Here is a 6000-nt window from a genome sequence, read left to right on the forward strand (position 1 = left end):
TCTGGAGCCAGCCCAGGCAGAAAAAGTCCTCAAGACTTCATTACTAAAATAGCTAGCAGGTGCTGGGAATGTGGTTCAGTGGTATAGAGTGCTTGCCTAGCATACATGAAACCCTTGGTTCCTTTCCTCAGTACCACATAAACAGAAAAAGCTGGAAGTGGCGCTGTGGCTCAAGTGATAGACTGTTAGCCATGAGCAAAAAGAAGGCCCTGAATTCAAGCCCCAGAACTGGCAAAAAAATAAAATAGCCAGCAAAAAGCTCAGCTTAAGGAGTAGCTCAAGTGGTAGTACTAGTTGAGCAAGCAAGCTAAGCCTCTGTGTTCAAACCCCGTACTGCCACTGAAGGAAGGAGCTTGAGCCTAAAAAATTTCTTGCAAGCAGGGTGCCAATGGCTCACGCCTGTGATCCTAGCTACTCAGGAGGCTGAGATCTGAGGGTCGCGGTTCAAAGCCAGCCAAGGCAGGAATGTCCATGAGACTCCAATTAACCACCAGAAAGCTGGAAGTGGCTCTGTGTCTCAAGTGGTAGAGTGCTTGCCTTGAGCTGAAGAGCTCAGGGACAGCGCCCAAGCCTGGAGTTCAGGCTCCACAACCAGCTAATAATAATAATAATAATAATAATTTCTTGTAGCCATCCTGGTACCTAGGCAGGAGATGGGGGTGGAGGGGAGGGTTGTGCACCCAGATCCAAGGCCTAGAGGTAAGACCAGCCATCCTTTGAAGTGCAGATGCTTGGCTCACTGGGGTGAGCTAGGAGGGCTGTGCTTTAGAGAAATGCAGATGTCATAGCCTTAGAAAAGCTTTGCATAAAGAGAATGCTGGATTCTGCATTGACTCCCTAAATGGCTTGAATCCCCAGCCTCTGCGTGGCCTCTAAGCATACTCTATATGGAAGGTTACGGCCTATCTTCCCTAGATGAAAAAGTTCTGCTGGCACCTGAGTATGTGCATTTAAGGTCTAGCGTCTTGTCTTCGTGGTGGGAGAAGGTGATACCCCCCTTCCCAGCTGGTAGGCATACCTGGACTCCTGGGGACAGGGATGGGCACTTAGCTGATAGGTTGCTGAACCTGTCAGTTCAGTGCCTGGGACTGGGAGTGTCCTGTGACCAGCTCCCCCTGCCCAGACCCTATTTAGATATGGAACAGCATAGATGCCAGGATGCTATGCCATGTGTGTCTCCATTATCCTGTCCTGTGTCTCTTGTCATCATGGTGTCCCAGTTCAGCTCGCTCTCAGCCTTAATTTTTTCATTGGTACTGTTTCTGTTCTTTCTTTCCTCTCTGGCCTGTTTCCTAACTGTTAGGTGTATTTGGGGACTAACGGCCAACAGGCTGTTTGCAGGCTACTAACTGTGTAATAAAAGGCTTCAAAATTCCATCTTCCAAAATGTGGCTTCTCAGATAATTCACCTTACAACCCAGCAAAGAAGGAAAGAGAAAAATAAAAAGATTGATGCATGATTTGAGAAGTATTAGGAGTGGGCCTGTGAAAGTTTTTTGTTTTTTGTTTTTATGTCGGTCGTGGGGCTTGAACTCTGGGCCTGGGTGCTGTCCCTGTGCCCTTCAGCTCTAGGGGAGCACTCTACCCCTTGAGCCACAGTGCCACTTCCGGTTTTCTAGTTGTTTATTGGAAATCAGAGTTTCATGGACTTTTCTGCTGGGCTGGCTTAGAACCCTGATCCTTAGATCTCAGCCTCCTGAGTAGCTAGGATTACAGGCGTGAGCCACTGGCACCCGGCCCTGTGAAAGTTTTATATGTAAATATTCAGGAGAACAGTACTAGGCCTTTACACCTTCATGTGCTCACACTAATGATGGATGGACCCTTCCTACTACTTGTAGGGCTTTTTGTTTTTCTTCCTTCCCTCCCTCCCTCATTCCCTTCCTCTCTCCCTTGCTTGTTTCCTTCCTTCCTTCCTTCCTTCCTTCCTTCCTTCCTTCCTTCCTTCCTTCCTTCCTTCCTTCCTTCCTGTATTCTTTTTGCCAGTATTAGAATTTAAACTTAGGTCCTTGAACTTTTCTCTTTTCCCCCCTCCCTCCTTCCTTGCCCCTCCCCGCTCTCTGTTATTGGTCTTGGTCCTGGGGCTTAAACTCAGAGCCTAGGCATGCACTGTCCCTGAGCTTTTTTGATCAAGGCTAGCACTTTACCACTAGAGCCACAGCTCCACTTTTGGCTTTTTTGTTTTTGTAATCATTAATTGGAGTTAACAGTCTCATAGACTTTCCTGATGGGGCTGGCTTTGAACCATGATCCTCAGATCTCAGCCTCCCGAGTAACTAGGATTACAGGTATAAGTCACGGGCACCCAGCAGACCTTGAACTTTCCCATTTGGCACTTCACCACCTAAGCTATACCTGAACCCTGCTTTTTGCTAGTTATTTCAGAGCTGGAATGTCCAGGACTTTTCTGCCTGGGTTGGCTTTGGGTTATGATCCTCCAGCTTTCAGCCTCCCAGTAGCTAGAATTACAGGGTAGGCCACCTTCACCTGCTTGTCTCTGTCTCTTTACCTGTTTTGAACTATTGCGTCCACTCCCAAATGTTCACTGTCCCTGCTGTAGTTTTTTCTCAAGTCATTTATTCCCCGGCTAACTTATCACCTTTTGCATGTTTATCTTCCCTGTGAGGATGGGCAGAAATCTTACCTATTTTGTCTTCCATATCCTTAACACCCGGAAGCCTGCCTGGTATATAGCAGGTGCTCAAGAAATATGTGTTAACTAAAGTCACCCTTTTTTTTCCTTTCTTGGAAGGAAAGTGACTTGAAACTAACAATAGTTGTAAATAACCAAGATGGCTCCCCCATAAATTATTATAGTTTCCTCTAGGGAGAGAGGAGGATGCTTTCTGAAATTACCTTTTGTTCTTTCAAAGTATATGTTTTCATTCTGAGAATTGAGAAGGTGAATACTATCATCCCAATTACCTTGTTTTCCAGGATAATTGGAATCGCCTCCCTTGAGATGGTGACATCCCTTGAGAAATAACACACTGCATAGGTAGTTAAAAGACAAAGAAATTGCCTCGAGTATGTAGTTTGACCAGGATTGGTACCCAGAAACCTCTAAGAGATCTTAATGGCTGATCTTTGTCTCTAGAAACAGCTCTCTTCTCCCCAGGATCCTCACCACTAATGCTATATGGTACACCTCTCATCAAGAACCCAGTAGGAGCCAGGCACCGATGGCTTCAACCTGTAATCCTAGCTATTCAGGAGGCTAACATCTGAGGATCATGCCAATTCAAAGCTAGCCTTGGGCCAGGAAGTCCATGGGACTCTATCTCCTATTAGCCACAAAACGGCAGTGTGCTCAAGTGGTAGACTGCCAGCCTTGAGCAAAGAAAGCTAAGGGCCAGTATCCTGGCCCTGAGGTTAGTCCCAGTACCAGCATAAACACACACACACACACACACACACACACACACACACACACACACACACACACACACACACACACACACACACACACACACACACACACACACACACACACACACACACACACACACACACACACACACACACACACACACACACACACACACACACACACACTCTTTTGGTAGTCAAAAGGCCCAGCATGACCTGAGTACTTCCATTTCTCCACCTTTGCCAAGCCTGTTCTTTGTCTACTAATTGAATGTGCCAAACCAGCTCTGACCTCAAAGTCTTTGTACTTGTTACTCCCTCCCCAAGTTCTCCATATTTGTATACCATTTAACGGTTTTTTGTTTTTTTTTTTTTTTTTTTTTTTTGTCGGTTGTGGGGCTTGAACTCTGGGCCTGGGCGCTGTCCCTCAGCTCTTCAGCTCAAGGCGAGCGCTCTACCACTTGAGCTACAGCGCCACTTCCGGTTTTCTGGTGGTTTATTGGAGATAGGAGTCTCACAGTCTCTCCTGCCCGGGCTGGCTTTGAACTGCGATCCTCAGATCTCAGCCTCCTGAGTAGCTAGGATTACAGGCGTGAGCCACCAGCGCCCGGCACCATTTAACGTTTTTAAGTCTTCCTTCTACCATCTGCCACTGGTTTTCCTTTCCTGCTGTTTCTCTCCATAGTAGTTGTGGTGTTTGTCTAACCTATTAACTTCTTGTCAGTTCCCTTCCTGTGGAATATAAACTCCATGGGAGCAGGGATGATTGACTCACGTCCACTGTTAAATATGCAGCCCACCTAGAATATTCACAGACAAAAAATAGGCCATAAATAGGCTGAGTACAAATAGATTAAGTTGTTTTAAGTTATATTCAGAGATGGGTACCAGTGGCTCATGCCTGTAATCCTAGCTTCTCGGGAGGCTGAAAGCTGAGGATCACAGTTCAAAGCCAGGGCAGACAAATCTGTGAGACTCATCTCCAGTTAACCAACAAGAAGTAGGAATTGGCACCATGGCTCAAGTTTTAGAGCATAGCCTTGAACAAAAAAGCCAAGTAAGAGCATGAAGCCCTGAGATCAGGCCCCAGGGCCTACATAAAATGAAATAAATCATATCCAGTTCCCATAACTTTACATATTTCTTGTCTGTTTCAGTAGTTAATAATCACATAAAATACATTAAATCTCCAACCTAGAAGAGTAACTTTCTGAAGGTCACCAGTAGCTCACACCTCTAATCCTAACTACTCAAGAGGCTGAAATCTGAGGATCACAATTCGAAGCCAGCCCAGGCAGGAAAGTTTGTGAGATGCTTACCCCCAATTAAATCACAATTAGCTCCAGTGGTAGAGCATTAGCTTTGAGCAAAAGGGGCTTAGGAACAGTGCCCAGGCCCAGAGTTCGACCAGTAAAAAGAAGGAGGAGGAAGAGCATCTTTTTCAAATTCTTACTATTTGGGGCTGGGAAGGTGGCTCAGTGGTAGAGTGCTTGCCTTGCATGCATGAGACCCTGGGTTCGATTCCTCATCACCACATAAGCAGGAAATAAAAAGCCGGAAGTGGTGCTGTGGCTCAAGTGGTAGAGTGCTAGCCTTGAGCTGAAGAGCTGAGGGACAGCGCCCAGGCCCAGAGTTCAGGCCCCATGACCGGACCCTCCCCCCCAAAAGAAAATTCTTACCATTCTGTTTTGAATCTTTCTTTGAGACTCTTTTGCTGGGCACATATTCAAAAATTGCTTCCACCCCTTTCCCTGGCCATACCTTTTGCAAGGTGACTTTGCAGGTCCTCTCAGACCTCATTAGTTGGTAAGTGAAAGAAAGTGCCAGAAGTGATGTAGTTCTAAGCCTGAGCCTTGAGAAACTGCCTTCTGTTTTGTCTTTTGGAGCCATGTTTCTGCCAAGAGAACAAGCCTGGGCTGGCCTGCTAGGGGATGAGATCCACAGGGAAAAGAGCTGAGGTCATCCCAAACCAGTCAACTGCCCCCAGGCCCCAAACTTCTATCTGACCAAGTCATAAAGGTGCAAGCAAGAACCTACTCGGCACGAAAAGAATTGCCCACTGACCTGTCCTCACAGCAAATAAGGACTTGTAACTAGCCCAAGCAATGAGTTCCTCCTTGTCTCTCTGGTAGCAGTCTCCAACAGGCTTCCCTGACTACTCAGGAAATGTAAAGTAGCCCTTGGATATCTTGTAATAATAGTAGTGTTTTGTTGTGTTTTCTGGTTGTGAGTATTTCTTTTTCTTTTTTAATGTTGCTGGGGTGATTTTGCTTTCTTTTTGTGGTATTGGGAAGTGAACTCAGGGCCTTATTCTGTCTAGGGAGGAAGTCTACACTTGAGCTACACTTCCAGACCTTTTTCACTTTAGATATTTTTCAGATAGGGTCTCTCATTTTTTTTTTTGCCCAGGGTCCAGTCTCAGACCATGATTCTTCGGCCTATGCCTCTTGTGTTCCGGGATTACAGTATCCACCACAACACCCATCTTATTGGTTGAAATAATGTCTTGTTAACTTTTTTTTTTTTTGCCTGTGCTGGCCTGGAATCTCAATCCTGTACCTTCCAGGTAGCTGGGATTATAGGCATGCCCAACCATGCCTATTACTATTCTTATTATCAGCCATAGAACTA

This window comes from Dipodomys merriami, unplaced genomic scaffold (assembly GCF_024711535.1).
Source record: "Dipodomys merriami isolate MVZ:Mamm:240054 unplaced genomic scaffold, mDipMer1.0.p SCAF_14, whole genome shotgun sequence".
Lineage (NCBI taxonomy): Eukaryota > Metazoa > Chordata > Mammalia > Rodentia > Heteromyidae > Dipodomys > Dipodomys merriami.